At 37.8% G+C, this 9,459-nt stretch overlaps 1 long non-coding RNA gene across 1 annotated transcript; it reads left to right on the plus strand.

Moving 5' to 3' along the window:
• The first annotated feature begins 386 nt into the window (after positions 1–386).
• On the plus strand, positions 387–8,316 carry LOC100329490 (uncharacterized). Its single transcript, NR_170158.1, has 5 exons — positions 387–422; positions 1,868–2,149; positions 5,548–5,670; positions 6,676–6,776; positions 7,166–8,316. It is a non-coding gene; the product is annotated as an uncharacterized lncRNA (long non-coding RNA).
• The last annotated feature ends 1,143 nt before the right edge of the window (positions 8,317–9,459 follow it).

Below are 9,459 nucleotides of genomic sequence, written 5' to 3' on the forward strand. Positions count from 1 at the left end.
CTCCCCCTTAAACAGAGCTGGACACGCCCACTTTCCTGACTTTTTCCAAAGTAGAGTTGAGAAAAAACCATGCTGGAACAAGGAAGGGGGGGGGGGGGGGGGCATGGCCCTTTAACATAAACATGAGAGGCTGAGAGAAAATGCTAATATCAGATCAGAATTTGATACTTTTGCATCTGAACTCTTCATGTAAAACAATATTAGAATGTCAGAATTTTTCTCATGGAACAAACTATAGTTTGAAGTAACTGAAATGGGTGTAATTGGGTACAAATATGCCATTTCACAGTTTAGCCAGCATTTGTTGTTCTGAACTGGTTCATTGCTTTTGTCTACAAGACAAAGATCATGTCACCATGACAACTTTAGACAACAGCTTGTGTTTACTTCAGCTGCAAAAGAGAGGACCTCGTATGAGGATTGTGAGTAGAGTTTTCTTCTGTATGTTTTACAAATTGTTTAAAATGTGCAGCACATGTTGCATATTCAATGTGTGTTTAGTTGTATAATATAGATGAGCTTGTCTGTTTATCCATGTAGATAAAGCTTTCAAGAATCTTTGCAAAAAATAGAAAACTGGTTCACTGAGATAGTAACTGTTTTAGTTCACTTTCATGACCTAAAAAAATTAATAACTAGCAAACTATTTATAGAATTTCACATGTAGGTGTCTATACACATTTAAAGGCAAATTCATCCAAAAAGTAAAACGACATCTTCATTTACTCTCCCTTATGTGGTTTTTAAACCTTTACAACTTTTTTTCTCTGATAAACACAAAAAAAAAAATAACTTAAAAATTTGTTGTTTGCCGGCATCCATTGACTTTATAAGATTGTGTATATTATGGAATTCAATGGGTGACCATGGTTTTTAAAAATATCTTCTTTTGTGTTCAAATAATGGCAGAATATATATTTTTTGGTGAACTACCCTTTTAAATGACACGGAATTAAACAATGTTGTAATTTTTTTTCAAGATTTTTTTTTTAAAGGTAGAATAGAAAATTGATTACATTGTCGTTGTTGTTTGTTTGTTCTTTAGGATACTGTATGATGATAGTAAGTACTATAAAATCAACTTGTCAGTGAAATATGTAGTATATATATTTGCCCATAAAAAAAAAAAAAAAAAAAAACATGTTTACTTTAACAATTACTCTACAACCAATAATGCTAAATGGAACTAAAATTGTTTTTTTTTTTTTGGCTCGTAATCATAAGGGAAACATGGTGCAATGTAGCAACCTAACAACCCTAAAAAAGCAACCATTACTGGTGCTATATACACTAATTTATCCATAATATCCATAATTTAGCAATTTTCCATACATCATGATTCATGTTTTTATCTTTTAAAAATTTGGCATTATGGGACCTTGATCTTTCTTCCAACAAATTTTAACCCTAAAAAGTTTTTAAAAAGTGACTTTTATTAACATTTTAATAGTTTAAAGTGATGTATTGTTGGGGTTTTGTGTTGTATATTACGATACAAAAATCTTAATAACCTTGTAATAAACTGCCAGTACATTTTCTGTTTACTTATTTTTCTATTTTTTATTTCTTACACATAATATTACCTCAAATTACTCAAATTTCAAAAAAGTCACTTTGTTTAACTATAAAGTTGAATGTTCAACACCAAATGTCGACAGATCAGAGATCAGGCTCCCATAATGCTATTCACAACCGTAAATAAACAGAAAACACTCGTGAATCACAAAATACAGGATTTTTTTTTTTTTTTTTTACAGTTGTTTCCTCAATGATTACAAGCCAAAAAACCCCTTAGCAGTACAAAATAGCACCTCAAATACCTGACGTAGTATGAAACAATATTATGCTCTTGTCTTGATTTGGATAGTGAACGATGGCAGGACGCAGATCTAGGAACAGTATTTCTGTGAAGATGTGCCCTCAGCAGAGAGCTCGACATGAGGCCTACAGCGAGCCGTCTAAAGAAGCGCAGAGATGGATGGCAGTGGCAAGACAGCGTGTGTGTGCACAACTAAATAATCAACAATCCCAGCAGGTCTGCAACTCCACCGCTGCTGCTGAGCGCCAAAATCAGCTCACAGCACAATTAAAGGCCTCTGAGGCCAGGAGTCGTATCCGACAACAGAGACTTCGCTATCAAGAGCTAAAGGCAGGGAACTTTTTTAAATGATACTTTATTTTAATATAGGGTGTAGACAAACTCTTTATTATGGAATCTTACACTGCATAATACAAACTTGAAATTAAAAGTAGTTGCAGCTTTTTATCTTAGTCTCATTTCTTAACACAATACAGTAGGTTGTTATCACATGACATCATTGATGACGTGCGAAACTCAGATGGGGGCAGGAAGTGATTTTTCTACATAGGAATATATATAAATATATGTGCAATATCACACTAGTAGCAGTGCGATATGGCTGTATATCGACACTGGTGGGAGGCGTGCCTTAGTGCCCCCACCAGTGCCGATATACAGCCATATCGCACTGCTACGAGTGTGATATTGCGTTTATACAACAGTTTGACGGCATAATTGTGTATATAAAAACTAAATCAAACATGGAGAGTTTCAAAAACCTTTTTTTATGTAGAACTACTTTCTTCCACATTGGATTCAAATCATAAGCTGACAGTTAAACAGTTGAGCATGCATCTTTTAAACTTTAGATCTGTAGTGTTTGCTTTTTGCTGGCTGTATGTGTGCGGAGTAATACACAAAGGGTAAAGAGGCTGTAGGAGTTCTGATATTGCAGAATATTGCACGGCTATCAGCCAATCAGATTTGAGAACCAGACAGAACTGTTGTATAAATGAGCAATATCACACGAGTAGCAGTGCGATAAGGCTGTATATCGGTACTGGTGGGAGGCGTGTGTTGGCACAAGGCCACAGGCAGAGTGCCTTAGTGCCCCCACCAGTGCCAATATACAGCCATATCGCACTGCTAAGAGTGAGATATTGCATTTATACAACAGTTTGACGGCATAAATGTGTATATAAAAACAAAATCAAACATGGAGAGTCTCAAAAACCCTTTTGTAAAAGGAACTACTTTCTTCCGCTTTTGATTCAAATCATAAGCTGACAGTTAAACAGTTGAGCTAGCATCTTTTAAACTTTAGATCTGTAGTGTCTGCTTTTTGCTGGCTGTATGTGTGCGGAGTAATACACAAAGGGTAAAGAGGCTGTAGGAGTTCTGATATTGCAGAATATCGCACGGCTATCAGCCAATCAGATTTGAGAACCAGACAGAACTGTTGTACAAATATATATATATATATATATATATATATATATATATATATATATATATATATATATATATATATATATATATATATATATGACTCTTCGACACAATTAATAGTAGTCAGTGTAAAGTGTTTATAGCAGTGTAAAATTATTGTCCTCCCAAAATAACTACAAATACAGCCAATAATAGCTGAACCCCTGGCAACAAAAGTGAGTACATCCCTAAGTGAAATGTCAAAATTGAGCACAATTATTAATTTTTCTTTCCCTCTGTCATGTAACTCATAAGTCTCGGGTATCCACAGATAGCAGGTGAGTTAAATTTGGTATAAAAGCTCTTCCACTCTCTCAACCAGGCCACTGAAAGTTCAACATTGCACCTCATGGCAAACAACTCTTAGAAAACCTAAAAAACAAATTGTTGTCATACATAAAGATGGCCTAGGCTCTAAACGATAGCCAACACTCTGAAACTGTGCTGCAGCACAGTGGCCCAGACCATTCAGTGCTTTAAGAGGACAGGTTCTTCCCAGAACAGGCCTTGCCATGGTCGGCCAAAGAAGCTGAGTGCACGTTCTCAGCATCACATCCAAAGATTGTCTTTGAAAAACAGACGGATGAGTGCTTCCAGCATTGCTGCAGAGATTGAAAATATGGGAGGTCAGCCTGTCAGTGCTCAGATCGTACGCCGCACACTGCATCAAATTAGTCTGCATGATTGTGGTCCTAGAAGGAAACCTCTTCTAAAGACGATGCAAGAAAGCTCGCAAACTATTTGCTGCAGACATGCAAACTAAGGACCAGGATTACTGGAACCATGTCCTGTGGTCTCAGACCAAGATAAACCCATTTGGTTTAGATGGTGTCAAGTATGTGTGGCAGCAACCAGGTGCGGAGAACAAAGACAAGTGTGTCTTGTCTACTATTAAACATGATGGTCGTAGTGCATTGGGGAGCTTTGGCATTGGGGAGCTACATTTCATTAAGGGAAACATGAATTCTAACATGTACTGTGACATACTGAAGCAGTTCTCTCAGGAAACTGGACTGCAGAGCAGTGTTCCAGTGTGATAATGACCCCAAACACACCTCCAGGATGACCTCTGGCTTGCTAAAGAGGCTGAGGGTAAAGGTGATGGACTGGCCAAGCATGTCTCCAGACATAAACCCCACAGAACACCTCTGGGGCATTCTGAAAAAGAAGGTGGAGGAGCATAAGGTGTCAAATTTTCACCACCACCATGATGTTGTGATGGAGGAGTGGAAGAGAATTTCAAGTAACTTTCAAGAAACGTTCAAGAAATTGGCTGAAAAACAGAAGAAAATTCAGCATGCAATGCACATTTTTTTTTAATACATCCATGTGTAAAAACCATTTTAAACCCGATCATTTGTTTAACAGCACCAATGAAGATTATATACAGGCCTGTGTATAAATATGTTCATGTGGTATATAAAAATTAGATGCTAGCACTACCACACTTAGGCCCAATCCCAGTACTACCCCTTAGCCCTTCCCCTTACCCCTACCCCTTGTTTTGCGCGTGCTCATGAAGGGGTAGTGGTGTCACAATTCTCTTTAGCTTGAAGGCGAAGGGCTAAAGGCAAGGGGTATACACCCCTTCAAACAAAGATTTGCCCCTTCAGGACCACACTCGAAACCAAGGGGTCCGTGCTGAAAAATCCAGCTTAAACCAGACCAGGCTGGTTTTAGAGGGGTTTTGGCCATTTCCAGGCTGGTTTCCAGCCATTTCCAGCCTGGTTTAAACTAAACATAGATGGTTTTGGCTGGTCAAGCTGGTTTTAGCTGTTCATCTCCCAGCCTGACCAAAGAATTTTTACTTTATTCAAGAAGGTCACAGCTAAAACTGTGAACTGTGTTTATTAATCTTTTTCTTTAAAAACTTAAAATGACCTTATCATTTGCAAGAGTGCTTGTTTGCTTGCACCCATTGACTCTGCAAATCTTATTTTGTTTTCCACAGAAAAAAGATACTCAAATAGGTTTTGACCAAAGTAATGATGACATAATTATTATTTTTTTAGGGGGTGAACTATCCCTTTAATATTTTTTATAGTACAGATTTTTATTTTAGAACATTTTCACTCAGTCAAAAAATAAAATATAAAACATTTCCTCAGAAAAAAAACTCCCTCGGCCAGCGTGAAGATGTTGATATAAATCTCACCCAATTCATTAGAAGAAGAATACACACAGTAGAGCATTTGCCTCCTTGAAGCTTTTCCTAAAAGTCTAATCTCTCCTTTTTCCCAATTTGTTTTTTTTTTCAGGAGAAGGAAATTAAGTTAATGATTTCGTGCCAGTCTAACGTGCAAAGAGCTGTTCGCCTCGAGCGTTTACTCTCTGTGAGAGAGCGAAAGATTAACCACACCGACTGCATGGACCAATTACAGGTTGATATTTATGCTTAAAACTTGTCAAAATTCAAAGATTTTTTTTTATGTCATGCTGCAACCCAGGATAAAATCCAAAAGTCAGAAAGAACCTGAAACGTTGTATAACTATTTCAGTTTTCCCACTGCTGTAATGTGATACATTGTACAGCGATACAATATTAGCATGATACTTGTGCTGCAATACAATATAACTACAACATAAAATATTCTGTGATATACTGCAATTTATTACCTTTGTCCAGCTTCACATGATGACTGAATTGTTTTTATGAATTTAAGTAGATAGAACATACAATATTTAAGTTACAAAAAACTAAAAAAACTTGAGATGTTTAGATTTAGCTCATTTTAAATATGTAGTTTGAACAATCAGCAACAATATTTTTGAGTGTAGTTTAATTTTAAAAATTACCTTTTTAATTTACAATTTCCTTTACAATTTTTACTTCAAATATTTGATAATACTGCTGAATAAAAGTCATTGTTTTGGACTCCAAGACATCCAAGACTTGCAGCAATTCCACCTAAATCATTTATCAAAATTCATCAAAAAGAAAGCTATGCAACCCAGGCTCATTCTGATAATGTACACATTGTATACATTTCTGGAAAGTGCCAAATTTGTCCTAGAAGCTACTTTTTTTTTTTTTTTTTTCCAGTTTTTGTTTTCCACCAGAGGTGGCTGAGTATGCTTTTTCAGATCAAAAATTTCTCTCACAAGTGCCATTTGCACCTGCTCTTCTCATGTGTGACTGATCGACTGACCTACCCTCCTCCTTCCCTAAACCCAACCAATAGTGTTTACAAAAGCACAGATTGACCCGCCCACCCACTTCCCCAAACCCTACTGACAGTTTTAAAAAGCAATCCGGAAAAAGAAAAGTCATTACTTAATTTTTTACCACATTTTCAGATTTTACCACATTCTCACCTTGCCGTTTACTGTTCATTTTATTTTTTGGCTTCTGTTTTTGTCTTACCCAATTTCTGAATCTGTACCAGACTCGAACCCTGTCGTCTACAGATCCTACAGTCCACAGATGTACATCGTTAGCGAGCTAACTAGACAAACTGGTAACAGCGGGAAAGCCGTCCAAACGAAGGTAAGCAGTCAGCTGAAACTAAACATAGAGTTTGTTTTAACGACAAATTGCAGCTATACGTACTTCTAGCTAAATAAAAATGAATGTCCAAAAATGTATATAGGGCAACGTTTTCAGAATAAGTCTGTGTTGGAGTTATACATATATGGACCGACATGAGGGTAAATGAAGACAGACGTTTTGTCTTGGGAGAAATTATGTATTTAGTTCAGCTGCTCAAGAAATGTTTATGCTGTAGTGTTTCTCTTTGGATAAAGTGTCTGTTACGTGAATAGATTTGATTGAAATTAATTTAGTTTTTAAGAACTTAGTTTTTAAGTTATACAAAAAAAAAAAAAACCTTCAGCATTTCCCATTGCTTACATATTTTTTTCTGAACTCTATTTTAGACCAGAAGAGTTGAAAAGATCCTGGATGATAAGGATCTGACCCTCAACTGCAGATGACTGAAGACAAAAAAAAAAAAATAAACTATACATTTTCTGATTGCTCTGAGAGTTAAAATGAAGATAACACTGTGCACATTGAGGCCTCATGTGTCAAATCTCTATTACTGGATTTGTAAGTTTATGTTTAAGTTAAAGTTAAGGTTTGTATTCAAAAATATTTTAAAATGGATGTTATATTATATATGGATATTATATCATTTGTCAATCTAGTGCTTCAACTAAATTGGTATTCAACCTAGGCTCATTCTGAAATGAGCATCTGAAAATGCACTGCTATATACATTTCTGGAGAGCGCCAAATACATCCCAGGTGCTACATTTTTTATTTTTTTTGCAATTCCACCAAAGGGCACTGTATAAGCTTTTTGAGATCTCAAATTTCTCTTGCAAGTGCCATTCAAGCCTGCTTTTCTCGTGTAGAGCTGTCCATATGGAGGTAAGCGGTCAGCTGGTATGTGTGAAAAGGAACAGATCATGCCACCCCATTGTGTTTGTTTTAAAGATGAAATGCAGCCATACTGTATGTACTTCTGGTGATCTACATAAATGTATATAGGGTTACGTTTTCAGAATGAGTCTAGCCTCTTTCATACAGTGATACTGGTAAATACAACCCAGGCTCATTTCGGAAACGTAGCCAAGCGGACGTTTCTGGAGACCGCGAAATACGTCCCAGGAGGCACGTATTTGTGCAGTTTTTGTTTAAGCGAATCCACGAGCGACGTTCGCACCTGCGCTGTTCTCGCGTAAAGCCGCCGGGGGCCACTGTCGAGTGAACGTCTGTCTGACTGACTAAATGACCGAATGATTGACTGGGTGACCGGCCAATCGGCCGACCCACCCACCTCCTTTTCCTTCCCAAAATCCAAGCAACGATTAACAAAAGCCATCTCGTAAAATAAAAGCCCTCGTCTGGTTTTGACCACGTTTTTGGATTTCACCACGTTCTCACCCTCTCATGAACTCATTCACTTTATTTTTTAGATTCTTTTTATGTCTTACCAGATTTCTGGAACCGCTTTTTCCCAGACACTAACCCGGTCATCGCGGCCAGCTACCCTCTGGCTCTTCACTCCGCCGACGTACACGACGAGCTAACCGGACAAACTGGTTGCGGCCGGAAAGCCCTCCACAAAGAGGTAAGCTGTCAGCCGGCGAGAGCGAAGAGGAGCAGCGTCACACCGCCCCGTAGCGTTCGCTAAAAAAAAACGAAATGCAGCCATACTTACCTCCGGCCACGTAAATCGCAGTCTCCAGAATTGTTCGCAGGGCTACGTTTTCAGAATAAGCTTGGGTTGGGTAAATAGACAGAAAATCCCCGGAATGACTTTACCAGTAAATTCAAAAAAGCACTGTTCACACAGACAAGGATGTTGTGGGAATTTACTGGAAAAAACCATTCAGACATCCATTCCAAAATACCGTTAAATTCTGACATCATTAACCAGAAATGACCTCTACATGGCTGCGCTTGTATCTGTAAACATATAAAGGCTCAGGCTTTTGTTAATGGTTTCACTTTTATTTAAAGCTTTAGCATTCATGCATCTGCTTTGTCCAAAACATCCAAAGGCAGAAGAGCTACCTGTTAAATGTTTACACAATTGACGATATTACAAATTCTGTGGATGGATAAGTACTGTGAACAACCTAGATAAAAACATCTGGGGGAACACTTTCGCAAGTCGAGATGTACATAAAATGTGTGTGCTAGCGCTCACCAGCAGCTTCACGTGCACACGCATCAAGCATCTGAAGCCGAACTTGAAAGTAATAAAAACAGCGGTTTATCATAAACATTTTACCGATAATTCACAGGCATTAAGAAGGATCTTAACATAGAATATTTATCTGTATAACGACGGGGTGACACTCACAACAGAAGGTAAGATCCAACATGCAGGTTTATTCAATGTCAGGCAAGCAGTGGTCATCAGGTGCAAACGGGTATGTATAGACCAGGCCCGGATTGGCTAATCGGGAGGATCGGAAGAATTCCCGGTGGGCCGGTCTGTTTTTTGGCCGCGAGGGCCGGTGTCCCTAGCTGCCTGCACTCTCAGCAGTCACACTTTTTTTCTTCTATTTATTTTTTTGTCCATAGCTTTACTCTTTTAATCATTATTTTACCGTAGTGCCGCTCTTTTTATTTATTTTCTCGCAGCCCCGTGAGAAAAATGCAGCCTGCAGGTTAACTAACGTTAATGATGATGATGTAATGCAACTATCGACCCCAA

The sequence above is a fragment of the Danio rerio genome, chromosome 23, assembly GCF_049306965.1.
Source record: "Danio rerio strain Tuebingen ecotype United States chromosome 23, GRCz12tu, whole genome shotgun sequence".
Classification (NCBI taxonomy): domain Eukaryota; kingdom Metazoa; phylum Chordata; class Actinopteri; order Cypriniformes; family Danionidae; genus Danio; species Danio rerio.